Source organism: Festucalex cinctus, chromosome 15 (genome assembly GCF_051991245.1).
Source record: "Festucalex cinctus isolate MCC-2025b chromosome 15, RoL_Fcin_1.0, whole genome shotgun sequence".
Classification (NCBI taxonomy): domain Eukaryota; kingdom Metazoa; phylum Chordata; class Actinopteri; order Syngnathiformes; family Syngnathidae; genus Festucalex; species Festucalex cinctus.
Window position 1 is genome coordinate 19,704,842 of NC_135425.1, and position 25,707 is coordinate 19,730,548.

General features: G+C 38.6%; 1 protein-coding gene across 1 annotated transcript in view; it reads right to left on the reverse strand.

Moving 5' to 3' along the window:
- The window catches only part of brinp1 (bone morphogenetic protein/retinoic acid inducible neural-specific 1), a 214,413-nt gene extending 188,706 nt beyond the window's left edge, over positions 1 to 25,707 (reverse strand). Inside the window, exon 1 of the mRNA XM_077497593.1 lies at positions 25,595 to 25,707. The gene's annotated coding sequence lies outside the window, so the exon portion shown is untranslated. The remainder of the gene's footprint in view (positions 1 to 25,594) is intronic.

A 25,707-nucleotide genomic window follows, 5' to 3' on the forward strand; every position in this document is an offset into this window, starting at 1 on the left:
CATAGCTAAAACAACCCTTGTAAGCCTAAATAATAATAATAATAATAATAATAATAATAATAATAATAATATCAGTTTGAAATAGTGACTGGTAGAACTCCCAAAAGTATAACTATAGGGTTCTTCCTTAAGAATGTTGTATATTCTTCCTGGTTTGCGTTTGCCGTCAGCTACTGAAAGCTACCGGACGTCAAAAGGGAAAATCCGAGACACCCAAACACAAGTGAAAGAACCTGAGTGCTGCCAATTCACGATTTCTCTGTGGCTCAAAAACAAAACAAAAAAATAAGAGCACAGCAGGGTGGAGGAAGAAAAAAAAACAACAATTTATTGCATTTGTTGCAGACAGGACAGGAAAATAGCTTTTTGATTGCTGTTGTTGGACAAAAAACAAGTAGCTGCTGCTGATGCAGCCGCGAGGTGGGCGGCCAGTGGACTTTTTGCTCGCTTGCAGAAGTGTGCGTGGGTGGGGCGCAGCCAAGGTTGGAGCTCACAGGAGTGTGCAAACACACACACACACACACACGTATATATAGAAGTAATTTTACTCATACAAATTCCTCCTCCACAACTCCAACTAACCGCAGTTACAATTAATATGTATTTTTAATTTCTTGTATCTCTCTCAACATATTTCCAGCTGTAGATTTGTTTTTTGTTGGTACCCATAGGGTAAGTCCAACAATGTTCCTAGACAAAAAAAAATATTGTCTAGAAAAATGTACCTTTAACCAAATGGTGTTGTAATTAAGCTTCAAATTTACAGTTATATTGTCATGACTGGGTCATGCCAGGGTTAAGTTTGGGTCATGCAAGGGCATGACAGGGTTATGTTTCGGTCATGCAAGGGTTATGCTTACTGTCGTGACTAGGGTCATGTAAGGGTCATGTTTATTGTCATGACTAGGGTCATGCAAGGGTTATGTTTGGGTCATGACAGTGAGGTAAAGTGTCTGTTTTGAACTGATCTAACCAGCATCTAGTTTCAACTGCCAAGACGCTATGTGATGTCAAGAATCTTTAATCACTTTATCTGGTCAACAGCCAATCAGATCATTCCATGTCAGTCCTGTTACTAGCCACAACCAATCAGATCAATTCGCTGTCTTTATAAGCCTGTCTGAGAAGTATGTGTTTTGTGGGATTATTACCTCTGTTCCCCTGTGCAACTCCACGCACGTTAGCTTAGCGTCTCGTGATTCTTGATACATTCTCGTTGTTTCTCGCCCGGTCAAGTTTGTGCTACGCCTCGATGTTATGCGAATAAAGAGTTAAAAATCTTATTTGTGTCTGTGTTTTTGGGATCCAACTCCAGAGCCTAACATATATAGGCCGTGGCATCATTCAACATGACTTCAATTGACTTGAAATGTTGCTCTCCAAAAATATCCAGGCTCTTAATTTCACAAGATAACGGTAGGCTACTATATAATTTCAATCAGTGTTAATGTTTGGGGAAAAAAAAAAAAAAAAAAGCTACACTTAAATGCTACTATAATTGCTTTAAATCAAAGATTTCCAAACTATGGCCCGGGGGCCATTTGCAGCCCGCCATCCATTTTTAAGCGGTCCGTAGCGTCGACTAAGAATGACATCTGCTACGAATAAATTTGTTTGTATATACTGTAGAGCTTTTCTAAATATGCAAATAAATTATATACAATGAAAGACATAACATTTCTCTTCATAACACTGTGGTGAATAAAAATAATACATTTTTACAAATCAAAAATCTGCTCTGTGTCACGGTCCAAATTGTGAAACCATCACTTGAATTATTCCCAATTAACGTTCAGCTTACAACAGATTGTTCTTGTTTTGGTTTTGAATCTAGAGATGAGATTCAGCTGTTGTTCAGTGATGAGGCTAATATTTTCTGGTGGGGTCTCGACCACCCCAAAATTTTCTAAAATCTTAAACTATTTGCCTTGTAGAAAGGTGCTCACAAAGCAGTTTCAAAAAAAAAAAAAAGAAAGAAAGAATACTAACATAAACAACATGCAATTAATATGAAAGAAACTAAAGTGACCCTTGCATCCTTCGATTTTTTTGTATGTGGCACTCAGAGGAAAAAATTTGGACACCCCTGCTTTAAACTCACATATGGTGAATTACAAAGAATGGTGATAAGATAAATTAGAAATAAAAACGATGCCAGAGTACTGAAGTCTTCCCATAGACTAAGTAGTCTGTCGTCTTGTCTTGGCTGCATATCGTTTATCCCATGACCAAGATGAAGATGAAGATAGCCTGTGATTTGGCAATCAAGTCCAAATAACTTAAAGGGACGCACCTCATTAAAATGACTGATCTCTTGCTTCTCTCCAATGGGCTGCTTGTGTAGACTGCTGATGTGATACTTTTTTCTTTTTTTTTTTTTTAACCAACTTGGATTCACAGAAGTGGCTTCAAAGCCTCCCTTGCGTGTGTATCTTTTTTTTTATGTCTGAGTTTTTGTGTTTGCATAAACGAGAAAGTCCACTCATTCATCAAGGCTTCCTCGCTCACCTTTATGAATAATGTCAGCGTTTGTGCCTCCCGCTGATACCGTCGGCACGCCAATGCAATAGTGTGAAATGCCCTGGAGCTTGAAAGTTGGGCATTTGAAAGCATTTGCATCAAATGAAAGCCACACCTGCCGCAATAGAGATGCTAGTAAAACACCAGTTAAAATATGCCATATGTCAACATATAGTGGCTGGGGGTTGCTTATTTACTCCATTGCAAACGACGGAGGCACAAAAATAGAGATTGTAGAGAGGCTGAAGAGGAATGCTAACGTTAGCAGCTAGCTCTATCGTGGTACTCGACAAAGTACCACCTGAGAGCCACATCTCGCCCATCCACATTCTCATAGAAAGATGTTTTTGAAATATTTTGATATGCACGTGTGGGCAGTTCAAGTAAACAAGAGCAACAACTTGTCTCAGTTTTGCTAGCTAGATTTATTTATTTTCTTATACAGCGGTGTGTTGAGATACAAATTTAACTTGTTCTGAAATCTGACCAAAATTTCAGACTTAAAATCTGGCGGTCAAACATCATCAAATGCTCAAAATAATTATATGTTATTTGTTGTAGAGGCCAACGAGACCGCTAATGTTAGCTGTAGCCTGCTATTGCTAACCACGTCTACCTCAAAATCTGAACCATGCAGATTTCATAAGTCACAAAGGACAAAGTTGAAATCTGAGTAAAATTTTTAACTTAGAATTTGGAAATATCTTGGGTGCGATAATACCATAATGACATTTGAGACCAGAGAGACGAGCTGTTGGTGCTAGCTAGAAGCTAGATAGCTTGTGGTTGTCACATCTTACCAAATGCAATCATTTGTCAAAGAAGTTATTTTTACACCATAACAGGAAATAATGATTTATAACCTATTGTACTTTTTTTCCCCATGCTGTGTCTCTTTTCTTTTTTTTTTTTAACCCAACTTTTAAGTCACAGTGAGGCAGAAGCCGTGAACAGGCCACTCACAAATAAATTTCAGAAATAAATCAACAAAAAATATTTTCTTTCACTCCAGTGATCAAAATTTTTGTGTGGACGTATTCAACCTCACAAGGTTCCACTGTAGGAATTTTGAATTGCATATTAAAGTGAATAAATTAGTGGTTGTCATAGCAATGGTTATGATTAATATAATAATAATAATAATAATAAAAAATAATGATAAATCTTGTCAATACAGGCCAGATGTGGGGCAAGCAGGCAGAAACAAATGCGGGAATAAAAGTGAAGAGTTAATTAAACTAATTCCCCGCAGAGGAAAAAACAGAGCAATTAATGGGTTATTTGGTTGATAGGCAATTAATCTACAATTATAGAGATACATGAATTGAGAGAATTAAGCAGATGTGTGAAAAGGGTCTTGTTTATAGAAGCCCAATAATTGAGAATGGGAATTAACAGTCAGCGTTGTCGAGTCAGTAATTAAAAAAACGCGCAAGCCGAGCTAGAAAGCATTTTATGTAACGGCTATTAGCCACAGACAGGAAGCAGTTTTAGCTCCCCTATTTCCCACTTCGCTGCCCGTCTCCGTTGCCAAATCATGGCAGGGTTTTAGCAATCTAGCCGAGGCAGGCCGCGCGCATTACGGCGATAAAAGGATCCAGCGTGTCCAGGAAACGCACACGCAGGCAGCATGCAACTTTGTAATCCTTTTCAGTTCAACCGTGGCGGTAATTAACAGCATTTTCACAGACAATTAATAAAACATTTTTTTGTATAATTTACCTGAAACTGAAGCCATGTTCACTGAAACGGGGCAATGCGTTTGGGCTTTCCATCCAAATGCATTTTGGGTGATTAAAATATAATTTTGGAAGTTGGTATAAATGTCACAGTCTGCAAATTCTCTTGCTTGTTTTAGTCTTAACAGTGGAACCTTGAAAGCAGTGGTTCTTAACCCCACCAGTTTACCACACATTAGGGATGTCATGATATCCAAACATCACGATACGATATTATCATGATACAATAATTATCACGATATTGTGGGGGCGTTGGCGATATTTAAAAAAAAAAAAGATCACAATATTGTAAAAAAAAAAAAAAAAAGGGCTCATACTAAAAAATGCACAATATTGTGCTTTTGTACATAACAATATAGCAATGCATATAAACCACCTACAATCTCTAATATCAATATTGAGGCGCTAACTTGCTAATGCAAGCGCACATTTATCGCTTCACACGCAAATGAGGTTCCCTTCATCTGACAATTAGCATCGATTTTAAACGTAGAAGGCCAAAACATCCCTAACGAAAATTAAATTGCACTAATAAAATAGCCACTAGAGGGTGCTAGAACTGCACAAATGGAAATCAACCTTTTGTCACGACGTGAAGAGGTAGGACCCAGACGCAGGATAAGGTAGGCCACAGAGGCAACAGGTTTTATTGCCGGGCAGCAGCAGTCTCCTCTCACACTGAGAGGAGAAAGGGGGAATCAAAAAGGTGGAGAACAAAAAGCGCTCCACTAGGGAGGAAAAAACAGGCACAAGGCAAAAGGGGTAACAAAAGGCGCTCCACTGGAGGAAAAGGCACAAAAACAAGACAAGGCACAAAAGCAAGGCAAAACAACAAGGCAACAGGAACAAGGACTCGAGGACTGTGGGACTGTGGGACGCTTCCATGCACTAACTGTGTGTGACACTTCGGCAACGGAGGGGAGAATGCAGGTGGCTTTTATTGTCTTGGTTGATTGGTGGCAGGTGGACATGATCATGGGCGGGGACCGGTAATTAGTGAACTGCAGGAAGGGCAAGTGACCTGGGGTGCGAAGGGAATCAGAAATTCAAAATAAAACAGGAAACATGACTATGACAATAAAAGCATGGCCTGTCACGCAGGTGGCGGCGTGACAGTACCCCCCCCTCAATGGCCGGCTCCTGACGGCCATCCGACCCAAAGAGTCCAAAAACAAGGGCGGGCGGAAGGGGGCACGGAGGTGGGAACACGGCCCACCCATCCTTACAGACAAAAAGCAGTTCAAGAGGGCGTCCTCGACGCCCGACAAGAGAGTCCCAGCGGGGCCAGTCAGGAGGGCGTCCTCGACGCCCGACAAGGAGCAGAGGTGGCGGCAGGGTGTTCGCCGCCAGATGAGGAGCAGGAGGCGGCCGCTGGCCGGGCGCCGCCGGAACTGGTGCAGGCGATGGCGGCCGCTGGCCGGGCGCCGCCGGAACTGGTGCAAGAGGAGGCGGCCGCAATCCATGCGCCGCCTGACGAGGAACAGGAGGTGGCGACCGCAATCCATGCGCCGCCTGACGAGGAACAGGAGGTGGCGACCGCAATCCATGCGCCGCCTGACGAGGAACAGGAAGTAGCGGCCCAGGCGAAGCGGCCAGGGGCTGCGGCGGCAGCGGCCCAGGCGAAGCGGCCAGGGGCTGCGGCGGCAGCGGCACAGGCGAAGCGGCCAGGGGCTGCGGCGGCAGCGGCACAGGCGAAGCGGCCAGGGTTTGAATATCACGATATTGCCCTTATTGTGACATCCCTACCACACATTCACCGAATGTTGATGTTTAAGGTCCATTTTCCGGCAGTGTAATGTTGCAACCAGTTTGCAGCTACTTCCCAAAGCAGGTGTTTGCCACCACCTAAGTAAAACTGAGAACGCCATATGTGCTTTGGCAACTTAGCGCCAACAGCCGCAGGTCAGAGTGTGCAAAACGCACCAGAACAAACATTTCAAGAGCGGTGAATCGGAGGCGACTCGCCTCTGCCCCTTCACCAGCTTCAGGACAGGCGAAGAAGACGAGCTTCAAGGATGCACGCCAGATGGACGGTAGGGAGGCAGAGTTCGCCTCGAGCTGCCGTAATTAAGTTGCGTAATTGCACAGATAATGAATCAGTGTGCCTTGGAGTCAAAACAGAGCACGACACACAGCAGGGAATTATTTATTTTTAAGATATTTTTTTTCTATTTATTTATTTCTCCCATCGTCATCCGCACAAAAAAGAAGTTGCGCCTCAAAGTATTACCAATGCAGAGTGGCAGCCGGCAACACTGGCGAGCTGGTTGATACAATACCATAAAACACATCCATGATGGCTTCAATTCAGCTTCGTATTATATTAGAGAACATAAAGCATTGGGAGAACAGCCGCCTATAATGGGATGCAGGGCAGCCAGCTGGCGTAAAAAATCTTTTATGGACCCTTACTACCCAATAAAAACAAAGAAAAAAACATGCATTATTGTTAATACTGTAATAAAAAATTTTTTTAAAAAGTATACAGTAGATGAGTGTTTAGTGTGGATTTGTGGAGAACAACGAGTCACAAATAACATTTAATTCACTGAGCTTACAAATGGTAACAAAGTGCACTGTAGTGGGCCCCTTTTATGCGGAGAGATTTGTCTCCAAATTATTCACGCAAATTTCACCTTTTTAACGTTGCGTGTACACTTATAATGACTTATTATTTGTAAATATTCATTTTTGCTTTGAATTGGCCGTTGCTGCAAAGAAGAAGAAGAAGAAGAAGAAGAAGAAGAAGAAGGTCTTCCATGTCAAGGCAAAGCAAGAGTGTTTTGTTTCCTTTGAATCTTTGTTTTGGGACTTGGTTAATTTCATATTTAGATTTTTCTATGCGTCTTGCTTGCCTTTTTGAAGGTAAAACTGTAACACAAAAAATTACAACGGTGTCCTAGAGGTCTTTATAATGAGGGTCTTTGGTTTTATGATGGAACTCTTATAATATTTATTGTCATTGCACAACAAAATTGGGGGGGGGGGGATTTACTTCTAGGCCACAAATAAAAAAAAATTAAAAAAAAGAATGGAAAAACAAAGACAGTCATATGTGAGATAGTCTTACAACGAAACCTTTGGTAGCTTTTAATCAGAATCTTATGAAGAAAACTCAACTTTTTGGTTAAATCATAATTTGAGAATTGAAGAGTTGCAATTTACATATGGTGAAACAAAGAGGGAAAAAAATTATGTAAAAAAAAAAAAAAGATGTAAATGATGTAAAAAGTGTATAATTATTTTAGTTGTGCAAAAAAATCTATTATATTGTGTGAGAATTTAAACATTAAAAGATTTGATTACAACTTTTAGTGTTGATTTTTAAGGAGTTTTTGTAATGTATAATCTGGTGTATTAGAAACATTTTTAGGGGAAAAAAAGGTATATATTATATATATTTTATGGGTGGCATGACTCAAAATCAAAGGGAGTATTGATGAGCCTCTGGCAAAAAAACAAAAAAAACACATTACTACTAGGGATGCAACGATAAGGGCAATATTGTGATATTGTGATATTAAAATTGGCACAATATCGTCGTCGTCATGTTCACGATATTTATTAAAAGGAACACATCTGTTAAAAAAAAAGTCAGTTTGATTTCCATTTGTGCTGTTCTAGCACCCTCTGGTGGCTAGTTTTGTGTGCAATTTAATTTTTATTAGGGATGTTTTGGCCCTTCTATGTTTAAAATCTATGCCAATTGTCAGATGAAGGCGAACCTAATAATGCCTGTGAACAATATGTGGAGAAACTCAATGTGTGCGTGCATTATCAAGTGCCTCAATATTGTTATTGTAGGTTGTTTATATGCATTGCTGTTATGTACAAAAGCACAATATTGTGATTTTTGAACGAGCGTTTTTTTATTTTTTTTATTTTATTATTATTATTATTTTACAATATTGTAACCTTTCTTAAATATCGCCAACCTCCCCACAATTATCATATCGTGAGCTTCATACCGTGATAATATCGTATCGTGAGGTTTGGATATCGTTACATCCCTAATGACGAAGCTAATTGACGAAGTTTACATGCAGTCAATAATGAGGTTAAGGTCAGAATTCTTGTCTCTGAAACATTCGAGATAACCCGTTTACATGCATGGCAGACAGAGTTGGTCCCATATACATGGTCAGAATGCCCCGTCTGCAAATGTGACATTTTATATGTGATATATTGTGAGATTAAATTCAAGGATTTTTCAGTCATAACTGATTATTTTTATTATTTCTATTAGAAACCAAATTGTACTAAATTCCCGTGAGAACTGGCTCTTGGACTTTGGCAGTTGTTGGCGTGGGCCGTCATGCACATCATTAAAAAGGATGCATCACATTTGCAACGTGCACATGTGTGTGTCGTGTTGCCAAACTCTTGTCAGCGTCGGAGTTTGTTGTAACGGAGATTGCCTGCCAGATGTTTGTTTTTGTTTATTTCCTTGCAGCTAAAAGCCAACTTTATCATTTTATTGGCTGTGTGCTGCCTTGAGTGTATTCCGTGTGATAACGCATTAACACCAGCGCCGTGCGACACACGTCAGTCATTTTAAACGCAATTGAAGAAGGCTGCTAACTTTTTTTTTTTTTTTTTTTGGGGGGGGATCACCTGATTGCAATGTAGAAATAATGCACTCCTTTAGCCCAATTATGTACGTACTAGGGGTGTGAATTGCCTAGTACCTGACGATTCGATTCGTATCACAGGTCACGATTCGATTCGATACCGATTAATCCCGATACGAATTTATAAGTCGATTGTTGCGATTTTTTTTCATTCAAATTTAGAAAATACTAATCAGTAAGCTTGTAGAGTGTAAGATTTATATGAAAATGTATTATTTATTTATCTGAAATTTCAGTCTTATAGAGGTTGTAATCTGTTTCATGTTTGAACAGCATTAAAATAAAATATTAAGGCTTAATGTTCCGTTCATATAACATTCTTCCATGCTCAAGGTGTGAATCCTAACCCGAAGTCAGACGTTTTGTTGAATATTTTTCCATTAAAAATGGAAGTTTAAAAATCGATTCACACACACACCAAAAAAAAAAAAAAAAAAAAAAAAAAAAAAAAGGCAATGATGATAAGACGTTGAATCGGTAAGACTACCGAATGAACAATTCTGAGCTCTTTAAAAAAAAAAAAAAAAAAAAAAAAAAAAAAAAACACGATTTTTTTTGGGGGGGAATCGATTCGAGAATCGCGCGATGTAGTATCGCGATATATCGCCGAATCAATTTTTTTTTTTAACACCCCTCGTACGTACGTCTTACACACACGACAAAGCTATATAAGGTCAAGTATTTGTTTTCGCTCACATGTGTTCTTTTTTTTTTCTAATCTTGAAAAAACATCTTAAATCAGCTCATGTTGCTCTGGTGAACAGACACATATGAACTTTGTGGACAGTCAGTGTAGACGATGCTGAATCCACAATGTTCTGTGCATCCATGTTTACGCTTCAGGGGTCTGTTTTTCTCTCTCACTTTCTCCCTAATAGTCCTTATTTTTTGTTTACAAACTCCACTTTCACTTGGCATGTGTGTGTGCGTGTGTACATGACAAATACTGATGATTGTCTTATATTAATTGTAACATAGCAGTAATATTGTTCTAAAATGGCCAACCATAATCTAGCTTACTTATAAATGTTCTGAAATCAATACACCTCACCACACTGTAAAAATATGTTAAAATATTGTGTGAGTAGTGAAGCACATCACCCATTTTTATGTAGCATATTGCTATGAGTCATTTTGAAGACTTTAAATTTTGTGGTAATTTATGCATGATTCGCGACGATATTTTCCTGTAAATTATTTTTGACATTATTTCCAAGTATATAGACAAACTGTACTTACTTATATATATATATATATATATATATATATATATACACATACATACATATACACTTGTTTGAAAAATAGTGCTTTATTTTGTGTTTGTGTTTTTTTTGTGACCAAAAACGCTGATTTGAATCTCAATTACGCTGTTTTTGGCAATAGTTCTAAAATGAACAAAAATCATAGCAACTTTTGCTCAATCCATATCAATTTCACACTTTATTTTAAGTGTGATATTGGAAAAAAAAATAAAAAACTACAGAACTACCCCACATATTTCCGATCAAACCACTTTCGGCTTAAGCCACGCCCACTTTCTTTTAGGCCACGCCCCCTCCAAATACGCATACAGATAATTTAAATGGTTGAACAGATACAGATACAGACAATGGTGTACTTGCTCATCCCATAGATCAGGGGTGTCAAACATAAGGCCCGCGGGCCGGATCAGGCCCGCAAAGGGGTTTAATCCGGCCCGCGAGATAATTTTGTAAAGTTAAAAAAAAATAAATAAATTGTAATGTCGGACTAATGAATCAGTCGGCCACAATCAAAATATATCAAATTTGTAACTTCACAAGCAGTCCCTGTACGGGGGAAATCGTCCTGGATGTCATTATTTTACACACAACGTAAAGTTACGGTTTGTTTAATTATTATTATTATTATTATTATTATTATTATTAATGTATTTATTTATTTTTATCATTAGACCAACAAACGTGTTAAATACGACACAAATTCAATTCCTGGTAAGTTAACACAAATCAATATGACAAGGATTAGTGTCCTTATAACGTCATTACCTGCACCACGCAATGCATTCTGGGAACAATACATATGAAAAACACGTCGATTTAACACGTCCAGGACTCTGTTCCATTTGCATTTGTATTCTTTTTTGGAACAATATGATGACAGTTGAGCTCCATAATTTTGGGCTGGCACACAAATAGCGAAAATCTGCGTCTAATTGACAGCAATCGTTTTTAACTCTTTGACCGCCAAAAACGTTTAATAACAATCAGTAAAATCAACGTTAAAACATTTTTTTTTTTCTCCCCCCCTCCAATGTCTAAGTGCAGCGCTGCCTGGTCAATGGGTTGTGGAATCTAAAACACTCTAAACCATGGCCAGCAGATGGAAGCATTGTCTCTCTTTTCGTCAATGATCAAAGCCGCTGTCATATCAAAGTTTTTTCTTTAATGTGTGGCAGTAAAAGAGTTCAGTTCTATTACCGTTATTTTACCGATGCGGCCCACTTGGTCATATATTTTCCTCCAAGCGGCCCCTGAGCTGACATGAGTTTGACACCACTGCCATAGATGCAAACACAAAATGTCAGTAAACATCACTTTTCCCGACAGTTACTTATTTCCCAACATAATTAAGCCAGCATAACAAAAGCAAGATCATGCAAATGTGCTTATTTGGGGATGAACCTGCGGAGGGATCTCATGCTTCAAAGACTGTCTGGTGATAACCGGGTTTGAAAAAAAAAAAAAAAAAAATTAATGGAATTTTAGTGCAAAAAGGAAAGATGAGACATATCTTTTAATTTGGATAGACCTACACAAAGCGTATTAAATGATAAGAGGGCCGATAGCAGGAGTCACATATCCAGCAAAGCTCTCAGAGGAATCAAGCCGCGATCTGACATCTGCTCCCAAATGAGGCACTTGAGGACTACTTATGAATCATGGGCGCATTGTGCCGTGAAATCTAAGCTCACCTGAAAATAAACATTGTTTTGCTCACTACAAAAAGGTGCAACGTCCTTTTTGCCAAAAACAGTAGAAGTCTGAAGGACAGTAACAAGACAGACTGCAAGGACATGACTGAATATTCCATTCCATTTCGAGGTATCCATGGAAACAATATGGCATCCTGAGTATAATTTGTATTTAACAGTAAAACTTTTGTTTAAAGATTAGTGTGTGTGAATGTTTTTTTGAACAGTGTGAAATCATTCCAAGATGTTTCAAAAACACAACAAAATACCAAGGATCAATAATTACACCTGATGTGAAGAGGCTCGCCTGGCTCAAGAAAGTGTCACACACTCATTAGCGACAGTATGTGATAACAATGAAGGCAAAACAAAAAAAAAAAAAGGAATTTATGGATTCATCCTCGAAATTTGCGAAACTGTAAAATTCGTATCTCAAAAGTAAATCCTGAAATACAAATAACCCTAAATACTTATGTGATGCACTCACAACTCACCCTAATTCAACTTATTTCATGCAATTTATTACTAATTTGGGAAAAATTAAAGGCACTTTGCTCCAAAACCTGGTTAAACCCTTTAATTGTTGGGACTAATACGGGCACGAAATTATGATTGTTTGGTTCCACTCTCACACCTTGCAGGATCCTTTCAACAACTCACACCACTCAAAGCAGACATGCTTGCTCGACCCACTCCCTAGGAAACTCATTAAAAGAGCCGTTTCCAGTCAGAGGAACCCGATTCTGAACATTATTAGCCCTCTCTGGCACTGTACCTGTAGCTTTTAAAACGGAAATTATTAGACTCTTGCTTAAAAAGACCCAACCTCGAACCTAAGTACCTACAATCTCAAACCTCTCCTTTATCCTCAAAATTCTTCAAAACAACTGTAGCGCAACAAATTAATGATCACATGGCCTCTTGCAATCTATTTTAACTAATTCAGAGTGAATCATTCCCGTGAGACAGTCCTCCCAAAAATGGTACATGATATTTTACTTCATATTGATCTTAAAGGTTTAGCACATTCCTGGTTTAGATCTTATCTCATAAGGACTTTTTACACTGCACTTTGCAGGGTGCAGCGTGCTGTCATCAAACCCACTCACTGTTTATATGGTGAGGGCCACGGACCATGGAATGCACATCTATTTGAAAAATGTTCATTGCCTTTAACTCATTTACTCCCAATAACGTATAAATACGTTTTTTTAATGTTCTAAGTGTCCCAAAGACATATTTATACGTTTTTTTGTTGTTTTTTATGCTAGAGCATACAGAAGGCTTTGATGCAGCCTCTAAACTGCAAAGAATGGTTGCAGAAATGGTAGTTAGTACACAAACGGCCAGCAGGTGGCAGCAGAGCAAAGGAAATCAACCAGGGCCATGTAGAAAAAAAGCTCAATTACTTACAATTTTAAATAGATTTGTGAAAACTGATGAAACTTAGCTCTCTTCTAATGATAATTGCTGCAAAATGGAAACAGATAGAAACATTTTTTTTCCTGATGAAAGAAGAGACTTTAATCTCTCTTTTGATAGGTTTCATGCTTTTATAGCAAATAAACAAAATATTCTGTGGGCCTTGCAAAATCAGTCAAAATCCAGTAAAACAGCTGGGAGTGAATGGGATTGTTCTGTGAAAATGGCTGGGAGTGAATGAGTTTATAGTCGAATAGCTGGTTGACTGAATTTTGAGTGTCTGTTAGTCGGCAATCATCAATAGTCGGGACATCTTTCAGTCATCGTCAATCTGCCAATATTTCAAGCCGAACCGTCGTTCGTCGATTGCAAAATGGAGTGCCTGTCAATGTTTCCGTCATTCGAAGTTGGCGTCCGTCAATTTTCCGTCAATCGTCAGTCGTCGATCCGTCACCCAAACGAGACGTTCGTCATTGCCGGTTTGACGAATTTATTGACGGATGACATTGACGGACGATAACCCCCTTCTGCTTTGTTCATTCAATTTTTCGAAGTTTCCTGGCAATCGTCAACAATATGGGCGTCCGTCACTGACGGATCGATGGACCTTCCGTCAATATAGATGGAATGCCCACCGATTTGGGCAGACTTATTTACACGTAACAGCATGAGGAAAATGGAGGAAGCCTTAATTAATGTGGTGTCTTAGTGTCCCAATCTCAGGAACGCTTGAGAGATGACATATATCTGTAGGTGTGTCTTTTTCAAATTTGACAATCAGGGACGACGATTAGTAATCATCAGTAATTGTTCCACCAACAGTGGCGAAATTTCGAAAAAGGCCTGTAAATGGATTATTCAAGTTCATGTAAGCGAATATCAGTGATAGCTTTTTGCAGTCAAAATGATATATGGAATTCGGGATCCTGGCACTGCGCCCAGCTAGAAGTCAGAAGTGATAGTACAGGTTAGACACAATGCGAGAAAAATCCATAGGGGAGCGTTTTCAAGTACACTGCACAGACTTCATGAACTGATTTTAGTGGCTACAAGAGTGTCTGACAGAAAAGTAAGGGGAAAAAAAAAGACAGGGTCGTTTTTTTTTTCCCACCTGAGGGAACATTTGTGTGTACTAAAGAAAGGCGGAATGTAAAAGACAGATAAACATCACGGGTGGCGGGTATGCGCGCATCCCTGCAGCCAGTCGCGCTGTCATAACACTGATTAATGTCACCGTTTGCACGTGACAAAGTGAGCGGCTGAAACAAATGATAAAAGTCCCGTATAAATCTGCGTGGAAGAGGCTGTCTGGGACTGTCACGCTCGCAAATTTGACGTCGCCAGCTGAAGGATTGTGAAGGGTAAATACGGCGCGGCGTGGAGGACTCAAGATAGGAGCGAAGTGAGTGACAATAGCCCCGCAAGAAAAGGAAAAGAGACACATTTATCTCTGGTTGTAGGAAACAAACAAACAAACAAATGGCATTGGATGTGAAATAAGCAGCAGAACTAGTATGGAGGGGGGGAAAAAATAGCAAGAAATGAGGGTGGACATTACAACAGCACATCTCACCTATCTTAACATCTCCTAACAATGACGTACAACTATTTATTAGAAGAGCGTAAAAGCCAATCAATCGTGAGTTTAGTGGCAAAAGACTCGATTTAATCTCCCAGAGGAGGCGACTTCATGTCCAGCATTGAAGCGTGTCAGAGTTCAAAGCTTGAAGGGATCGCGGCACAGGCTTAGCGTGTCTGGACAGGGACAGTTATTGAGTGAGCTCGTCCTTGGGGGTCGGACAAGGGCTTACGTGATGGTGACGAGAATGACGGTGGCACATGTCCCCGATTGTGTCCATTAGTGTGGAAAAAGGAAATGGCACCCTTTCAAAGTTAACTTTTAACTCATTCACTGCCAATGACGGAAAAAGACGTCAAATGATGCATTTTTATTTATTTTTTTGCTGGTCTGGCAATGAATGTGTTAAGGCTTGGGAATGTAACAGGACCTTTGTAACCCTAATCAGTAGTTATGGCACACATTAGAATATGACTACTGTTGTTTGAATTAATGACACTACATGAGAACTTCAAATGGTTTGGTGCAAAAACTTAATATTAAAGAAAAAGAAAGACAAGAGAAAATCTTGCTTGACTGAACAGCCCAAATTTTCGATACGAGCCAAATGGTAACAATGACAGAACCGATTTTTTCTTTTTCTTGTCTCGTGTTATATTCTTTGACAAGATCGTCAAGGGCAACTCAATCGTCGGCAACAATGACAACAGAACAAAAGTCGAAAACTCAGAATATTCGCTAAGTATATAAGAATTAATATAATAAGCCAGTGGTGGGTGGTACATTTTGGACGTGTTTTATTGAGCAAAAATGACCAAATATACGCAAAGCTTTCAACCTTAGAAGGCCCTCAAAGCGCTTTACATTCGACTACCACTCTACCACTGAGCCACGCCACTCACACCTAGTATATATATATATATATATATATATAACCCATATAATTAACTCATTAATTAATCATGAAATAATAATCACATTAATCATGTATTAATGCGGATTAATCACACTATTAATTTGACAGCGAACCATCCTTTAGGATGTTTACTTTTTATAATGTATTGCAGGTTGTGTTTGAGCATGCATTAAAGTAAAGCATTTAACGCACGTTTGCGTACGACATTCATATTTATCCTAGTCCAAATATTGTTGCTTTTTTTTTTTCATTTAATTTTAAATTATGCAAGTAATTAACTGATTAGAAGAAGAGGAGCATGAGAGCGTGCGGTGCATCAAAAATGTGGAAGACGTCCTCGTAATAATAAATGTTGAAAGAATTAACAGGTGCTCTTCAAATTTGTGTGTGTATAATAGGGTGTCAAATTATTATTATTATTATTAGATTTAATCTTACCAATCAAACACATTTGTATTAGTGTGTTCATGTTGCAATAAAAATCATACATGTAATAACTTATTGTACTGAGTTTTTACTCCACTGACACTGCAGCTGTTGTGATCCCATCAAACAATCTGTTTTGTTTCATATTTTCCCCCAAAACCACACAGACACTTTTCTTTTTTTTTTCCCCTTCAATCTTCACAACATCAACCTCTTGAGCAGCAAGGATGTGACGGACAACAGAAGTGCTGTACTGCTGCCATCCAAACTCCACTGATGTCAGTCCATGTGGTTAACGCACGCGCGGACCGCCTCCATATGTTCACCTGCGCAAGCGCATGAAGACTGACTAATGAATGTTGACTTTCGTGCTTCTGTTTCTGCAGTAGGAGATGAATACAAATCTAAACTTCTCTCTCACAGCTAATTCAGCCTTTTACTTTCTCGTGACTGTTTTTATTTATAAATATTTGAACTTTTGTAACTGATATAAAATTCCAGCTTGCAGTCAGACGGAGTGCTTTGGTCTTGTTACTAGGCGGAATTTATTGGGCGAGGGATTCCCCATAGGTCACTGAAAAAAGTTGGCCTTTGCCAGCTAAGTCTACTCGCCTAGTTTGGCAGTAAAGCAACACTACAAGGATGATGAGGCATATTTATTTACTGTAAATATTGCAATTATTTAAAAACTGCCTTCCATTAATTATAAATCTGCTGGGATACTCACCATCCATCTACAGTCCTCGTGGGAGTTTGTTTTGGGGGTCGGGGGTGGGTTACAAGACAAACATGTTTACTTTTGCAATTACAATAAATTAAAAAAAAGTTGTACAGAAAGAATATGGAGAACCAAAACTGCCAAAATTCTAAATAAATAAATGACTCAAAGTGAAAATAAAAATGAACATAAATATAAAATTATATCCAAAAAAATAAATATAAATGGAAATAAATCCATTTTTATTTTCACTTTTAGTCATTTATTTATTTATTTTGAATTTTGGCAGTTTTGGGCCATACTGCCAAGTCGAAATGTTATTCAAATGAGGGGGCGGTCCCAAGAGTGTCTTGGGTTGGACTCCGCCGTTGCAAACGGCGAGACTTCCTCGTTCGCCGAGTGGTTGACTCAACCAATGACAGGCAGTTTGCAACGGCGGAGTCCAACCCAAGGCACTCTTAGGACCGCCCTCTCATTTGAATAACATTTCGATTTGGCAGTACGGCCCAAAATTCTAAATAAATAAATGACTAAATAAATGACTAAATAAATAAATGACTAAATAAATAAATAAATAAATAAGTGACTAAAAGTGAAAATAAAAACGGATTTATTTACATTTATATTTATTTATTTATTATTTTACATAATTTTCGAATTGTATTTTTTTATATTCATTTTTATTTTCACTTTTAGTCATTTATTTATTTAGTCATTTATTTATTTTGAATTTTGGCAGTTTTAGTCCTCCATAAAGGAATGGCTGAATACATAAAATACATATTGGGATCTGTTGGGGCATTCCACCTCCTCGACAAAGTGAATTATAGTTTATTAACTGAAATGTTTTTTAGTAAAAAAGAAAAATAAACAAAAATGTTATATTAGGGGTGTCAAATTTAGTGTGTTAATTTTGAAATGTCGAAATGTTATTCAAATGAGGGGGCGGTCCCAAGAGTGTCTTGGGTTGGACTCCGCCGTTGCAAACGGCGAGACTTCCTCGTTCGCCGAGCTGTTGACTCAACCAATGACAGGCAGTTTGCAACGGCGGAGTCCAACCCAAGGCACTCTTAGGACCGCCCTCTCATTTGAATAACATTTCGATTTGGCAGTACGGCCCAAAATTCTAAATAAATAAATGACTAAATAAATGACAAAATAAATAAATGACTAAATAAATAAATAAATAAATAAGTAAGTGACTAAAAGTGAAAATAAAAACGGATTTATTTCCATTTATATTTATTTATTTATTATTTTACATAATTTTCGAATTGTATTTTTTTATATTCATTTTTATTTTCACTTTTAGTCATTTATTTATTTAGTCATTTATTTATTTTGAATTTTGGCAGTTTTAGTCCTCCATAAAGGAATGGCTGAATACATAAAATACATATTGGGATCTGTTGGGGCATTCCACCTCCTCGACAAAGTGAATTATAGTTTATTAACTGAAATGTTTTTTAGTAAAAAAGAAAAATAAACTAAAATGTTATATTAGGGGTGTCAAAATTAGTGTGTTAATTTTGAGTTTCTTGTTTTTTTTTCATGCACGATTAGTGACTGTCCCTTATATGTTTGTGGAGACTGGGGTCAAGTTGCATTTTACAATTTTAAAAATGCGCGGAAGTTTCTTCATGATAAATATTAGATAGCTCTTAATATGAAAAGAAACATGCAATGAGCTGTCACCAACATCTTACAAATACAATTGTGCCATCTAGTGGCAGAAAGATTACCTCACCACAAATCAATATGGCACTTTTTTTTTTTTACAGTAGAGTACACCTTTTTAATTTTAACTCAATTTTATGAATAATCAAATTACTGTATCAATGACTAAAAAGATGCAGCCATATTTCTGTTCAACATGTTTCCACTTTTATGCTTACAAGCGTATGAAAACTTAATTATTGTAAATTGTATTGTACGTTTAAAACATAAAATTTGTGATTAATCGGGAGTTAACTGTTGAAGTTATGCGATTAATAAATGTAATCGCTTGGCAGCCTATATTATATATTTCTTTGTGTATAATTCATTTGAAAATGTCATGTTTTTAATTGAAGAGTGATGTACTGCAGCGTTAGATCTATAGCAGCCAACTAAGCATGAACATGATTTATTTTTAATGACAAATACAAAACAAGTAGCAAGTCAACCACAATGATGGCAGCATGGAACCAAAATTATTTCAGCAATGGACACATTATTAATTATTCTACCCCCCTCACACTGTCATATTAATGTGCAACCAAGAAATAAATATCTCATCAAACAAATCACAAATATAATAATTTTTATGCTGGACCGGGAGGAAATTAAAACTGCTTGGAGATAATTAACAGACGTTGAACAGGTCAGCGGGTTATCACCGCGCCATTAAATATACCTGACAGATAAATAAAAACATTTACACAAGCACTCTCTTCTTTTTTTTATGTTCATCCAGGAAACGATTCAGCCGATCACGCTTGCTCAAATGTTTGCTCTAGCGAGGCGTTATTAAATTTGTTGACGATGATACTGTACTTTAATATGTGATGCGCACGTGAGATGCCTCAAGTGTCGCGCAATCAGTGTCAATGGGAAACTGTGCAAATTCTTTGTTTGTGTTGGGAAGCGGGTCGAGGGGGCTTCTCAAGGGAATTTTTCAAGCAACAAAAGGTGGGGTGATTTTTGCTGGCTCTGCAATTTGCCCACGGTCATGAGTAAGTGGGTCCATAATCTAGGCGAGCAAGGACAACGACGGATTCTCAGATCTCGGTGCAAAACCAGACTCTAAACAGAGACTTGGTAGCGCATCAGGTGGGATGCCCGGTTACAGGTGAGCGTAGGTCCAGGAGAGGACGGGTAAACAAGTCCTCATTAGTCGCCCCGATTCCCCGGTAGTGTTCCAACGCCAGGAGCGCCTCCGGCTCTGCTTGCTCTGCGCATGCTTGGAATATTTTCCCAAGCCCGTCAGGACCTTCAAGCAGTGAAATTTTGAAATATATTGGACTTCAGTTTGATTTAATGCCATGCTCGCAACAGCTATTGGAAGCTGGCTGTGCCGTTGACACATTGTAACATTAAAAATATACCGCTTGGCTCCGGGTGGAGGAGTGGAACCGTCAATTTCCTTCGGTGCCGGTTGGCATGGGTTCGCTTCCCCGCCTGGGAGACCATGGAAGTTTGTGTGCGTATTTGCGTGAGTGAGGGGGAAAAATAAATAAAATAAAAATATACCGCTAGCTCAGCTTGTGTTGTCTGACCAGCAAGTGGCGACCACAGTGGATAGTAGGATTACATTTCTTGCAACATAACCTGCAACATGCAGTGATGGCAATGTTACTGATAATATCTCAATATGACTATGCATTAAACGATATATTGGGGGAAAATGCCACTCACTATAATCATGACATCCGTAATTCTTGATTCGTAATTATGGCGCATTCTGACATCCGTAGAATTTTTCATTTTCATAGGAATGGAATACTGTCGTAAACCGAGGAGGCCCTGTAGGATTTAACACATGTATTGGGGTAGGAATTGCAGATTGGTATGATAATCAGTGATAATTTCATCAATAAAAAAAAAAAAATTCACAATATTTTTTGTCACAATTTTTTTTTTCCCAGCACGAAAATGGAACGAAACTAAAATAGAACCCATTCATAGAGACAATGACAATAATGACTAAAAACTAAAACAACAGTGACGAAAAGTCACAACATCCAATCAGAAGAAAAAAAATGAAAATCGGGTGGGAGAAAAGAACCATTCAAAAATTGTTCACTGCAATTTATTTAATGTTCAAACAGTTTACGTTCATTGTGCAGTTGAATAATTAATCTCGGGCAATTATGCACTTTTTGTTTATTTAGGTCAAAACTAGTTTTATTATTGTCAGTTCGACATGTTTCATTGAAACAAAGTTTAATAAAGAATCTTGAGTATAATTTTCTGGATAAAAGTTGTAATGTGTGCTGAGGAAAACAACTAAATTTAGTCAACAAAAATTGCTCTTCATTTTCATCAACTAAAAATTGATTCAAACTAAAATACAATCAGATGACTAAACAATTATTACTAAAACTAATTCATTTTACTCAAGAGTAAAACTAAAACTAAATTCAAATTTCTTGTCAAAATTAACACCGATAATATTCTGCCAGTAATAATAACATATGCAGACATTATTTTGCCAGACTCATCATTATTTAAAATATGTCTATCTCTCCAATTTCTATACTGCTTGTTCTGTTCAGGGTTGCTCCAAACATTCCATTTGTTAAAGTATTCGATAAGTCTTAAAATTGGTCATTTAGAAGGTAATTAAGTGACAACTGCACATAGGCGTAATTGTTCCGTACATTAGTGACAACATTTGACGTTTGTGTACCAATAAAGGATAATAAATGTTCCCTCCCTGAAAAAATCATGTTTATTTAGCCCCCCCGTTGATGTCACCCCTCAGCGACAAGCGTGGGTGGCGTACGTATTACCAAACAGTCTGTGCGCCTCCTCATTTATCTGCTCATCCCCAGCCATTACCGTAATTAGCTTTTTGAACCAGGAGCAGCATCAGTCGTAATAAAGAGGCCCGGGAAACGGCGTGCGAGGACGCGACGACGGCAAATTGGAGCTGAGCGAAATGTGAATTGTGCGGGGCCGAGCCGTCTCGCAGGAGAAATAAGTCAGGTCCCTGCCAGTAGCGCATGTCGTAATTGCTCCCTTCAAAAGTGTTCCAGCCTGGCCACAACACAATGGATTGACCTTTTTTCGCTTTTATTCATTATTTCTTTTGTTTGTTTGTGATTGTAAACCTCTATTAGTGCTGTGCCGCTTGGTCAAAAGCCCTGACCTTCTAGCTCTGGCAGGCTTGGCAAATATTCTAATTATGTCATCATTCAGGATTTGAGAGAGTTGCCATTTCACAACTCTACCGTGAATGTTCCTGAACATAACCATTTGCACACAAAATAAAAAAAAATAAAAAAATACATCCTTCAGGTAAAAAGCTAGCTTACAATTGTGTCTGACAGAAGCCGTGGTATAGCAATGGACCAACTAGGACACTTCTTGTAATGTGCTAACGTCAAACCTACTATTAAGAGAATGGCTCCATCTGGTGTGGCAACTTTTCAGCGTTCTCGGCCATCTTCCCATTGTGTTTACACGGAATGTTCTTTTTGCTATTGATAAATGTCATCTCCTGATTCCTCTAACGTTAGAACACGTTTGCGGAAGTTGTAGATCAACACTCCTGCAGCGGTACACGCTGAAACGTTTGATTCATGGAATCGATTGGATTACAAACATTTGCCGTTGTTACTGCCCGGACGGACTCCATGGCGACATTCACATATGATACGGACATTCTTGCACCTTCTGTATTTTTAGCTTTTATTGGTTGCTATGTGCATTTATTATGTGTGAATTACAGGTGAAGAATCTTGGGTTATTTTGAAACTTTCCCCGACTGTGCTCGCCAGTGGCGCTACTAGCACTAGCACAACAACAACAACAACAACAACCTTGTTGACTCATAACTTCTGATTTTCATACGTGTTGACTACAATTTCAACTTCTAATCTAAACTTTTGACCACTCAAGGTCGATTCTTAGCCATAAACTAGCCATGGCTAGCGGGGCACATATATCACGATAGCATTACCATAAAATGCATTCCACAGATGTGGGCTAGCTTCTATAGGGCTATAGTGTTGCTAGCATATAGTAAAGTAACGATAATGAACCAAGTTACCTAGTTCCCCGACTGTGCTAGGTAGTAGCGCTACTAGCGCTAGCACAACAACAACAACAACCTTGTTGACTCATAACTTCTTATTTTCGTACGTGTTGACTACAATTTCAACTTCTAATCTAAACTTTTGACCACTCAAGGTCTATTCTTAGCCAAAAACTAGCCATGGCTAGCGGGGCACATATATCACGATAGCATTACCATAAAATGCATTCCACAGATGTGGGCTAGCTTCTATAGGGCTATAGTGTTGCTAGCATAGTAAAGTAACGATACTGGGTGAATGAAAATAACGTTTGTGCTATTGTCAAAGAATATCTGTAATAATGGCAGACTAGCCAGGACGCCTCATATTGCACTAGCATCGACATTAGCATTTCGTGGCTGCTATGTGAAAAACACATATCCATTTTTTTTATTAAGATTTGTAATAACATAAAAATGTAAAAAATGACAAAAATGGCGAGATACGTTTATCACATAGCAGCGACGATTTGTTAGTGTTAATTAACAAATGAACTTGATTGCTTCAGTTTGTCACCAAATCCAAATTGCAGTGCAGACTCAAAAAGTAAAATTGGCCAACTGTATAAAGTGGCTCCAAAGTGGACTGCAATTGTTATTGTGAAGCGTCAAATATTATATTGTCAGTTCTGAGAAGATTGCCGTGTCTGACGCGATCCTGGATTAACTTTTCCGTTCCTCTCTTCGAATCCCGGCGGTGGTCAAAAGACATTTCATCCCCCTGCTGCATTTTGTATGCTTCCTTTTTGCCGCCGCGCAATCGGGGGTGGATTTAGTCCAAATAACACAGTCGGGCGGCCCTGTCGGGTTTTTTTTTTTTTTTGTGAAGGTTACGTGAGAAGCATTGATGTTGCGTTCCCAAGACGTGGACACGGGTTTTCTTATTCAGCGGGTTGACAAAACTTCTTCGTGGTGGTCATCTATCAGAAGATCCCACCACCCGTGTTGCATAATTTGCGGAGCATTTCAGTTTATTTTATTTATATTTTGTCTTATTATACAGTGGTTAACTACTCCATCTTCAACAACGTTCAACTGTTATTTAAAGTGGGAACTGCCCTTCATGGAGACTAGGACAAAACGTGTCACTACAGGCAACACTGAAAGTTTGATGCGCGTTGAGATATGTCACGTTTGACTTCATTGTGTCTTTGTGGCATTTGAAATCCGCCTGGCAACAAATGATGACTCATTGAAAAGTAGAGCCCTGCTCCCACATTTTTACGAATAACTTCTCCAAAATGGTGTACGATCAAATATTTAGCGCTATTTGCTGTATAATAATAATGTGTTCAACTGTAAGTCTTAATTATTTTCAGTTCAAGGCAGCTGTGTTTTTTGGCTGTTGACTACAAGCTTATTGTTTGTGCTTTACGGTGGGTTTAATTACATGGATGCTAATTTTGAGTTAGTATCGCTTAATGGAAGCTTTAATTACAGCCCTTTCACCCGCAATTACTCGAGCTGTATATTAGGATTTTATGCGTGTATTCGCTCCCCTACATGGGGGGGGGACAAAACAAAACTGGATATCATATTTTGCCATTTGCCTTTGCCCACAGCGCACCTTCGGCTCCTCTCTCATCACTGTCACAAGATGAAACGCTCATTTTTGTGCCTCCCCTTTACTTGGCGCATCACTTGGTCTATTTGACTGCGCTTCCCCCACCTCTTCATCGCCCCGTCCCCCCGCTAACCTTCATCTTGGAACAAGCCGAGACGCAGCCGGAGACTGTTCAAACAAAATGCTAATGCCCTCCTAATGGATCCCTGCTTGCCTGATATCTATATAATGTACACATTGGATTTCTCCCGCGCAGGCGGTTCGCTACACCGCAATGAGACAAAGACTCAGACTTATGATGACACACTTTTATGTAACAATATATATATATATTTATTTTTTTTCTCCTGGAGTTATTATATCAGCACAAGGACTAAGTTGAAACGCATTCACACAGGCAGGCTTATTGAAAAGCAGACTTATTATATGTATATGGGATTGAATGACAAAAACATTTTTTTTTTTTTTTTTTTTTATACATTTGAACACAAAACATTTAACATTTTTCAACATATAGGCCTATATACAGTAACATGCAAAAGTCTTGGGCCACCGAAAACATTTGTTGTTGTCATCATGATCATATTTTACTGCAAGGCCAAGAATGAACTAGCAATAAAAGTGAAAACAATCCATACAAGTTTCTATTTGGGTTTGTTTCTCCATCTATTTGTTAGTTACTGTATTTCCTGGAGCATGGGGAACAGACGGGAGCTGCCAATATGATTCCAGGGGGTGGGTGGTTTATTGATGCCACGGTAACACATACACACACATACACTCCTATCTGCATCCCAATTCAGATCCTCAGAAAAGAAAAAGTCATGTCTGCTGTGCCACGCTTCTTGGCTATTGGCTAACTTTAATTGTTATTGTTCAATCTTTAAAACAATAATGTGCTCACACCTACAATTGCACTAAACATGCGTTTGCGAAAATTCCAAAACTCAGTCTAGCCTGCTCCTGCGCGGATTTAGACTGTGCCTCGCGCTATAGCACCTGAGCGAAAAGAAAAGTCCTGTGTATTTAAAATTATGTGCGTATGGGGACAACACTGACAGATGTTAACACAATGTAGTGTTGACGGGGCAGTATGACATTCAAGCTGCTCGCAAGTTTTAAATCTAGACTCACTCACACGTCCCGACCAAATGAGCGCCGCCACCACGAACGTGCACGTAAACAATGTGTATTTTGCGCAAGCCGACGTTAACCATGGCGACGACTTTCATATCATGGCTCATTCATGAATAAAAGTTGCCAAACATGAAATGATATCGGTTTGATACTGCATTATTTGGAATGTACAATCAATTACAAATAGAAGATTGGCAATCAACTTACCTGTTGAAAAAGTGAGAATGACGACTTCGGCTGTGGTTTTCCTTACCCATGTCATGTTTTGGTTTTGTGGGGGGGAGATTTTGTTTTCTTTTGGTTATTTCATGTATTCCTTG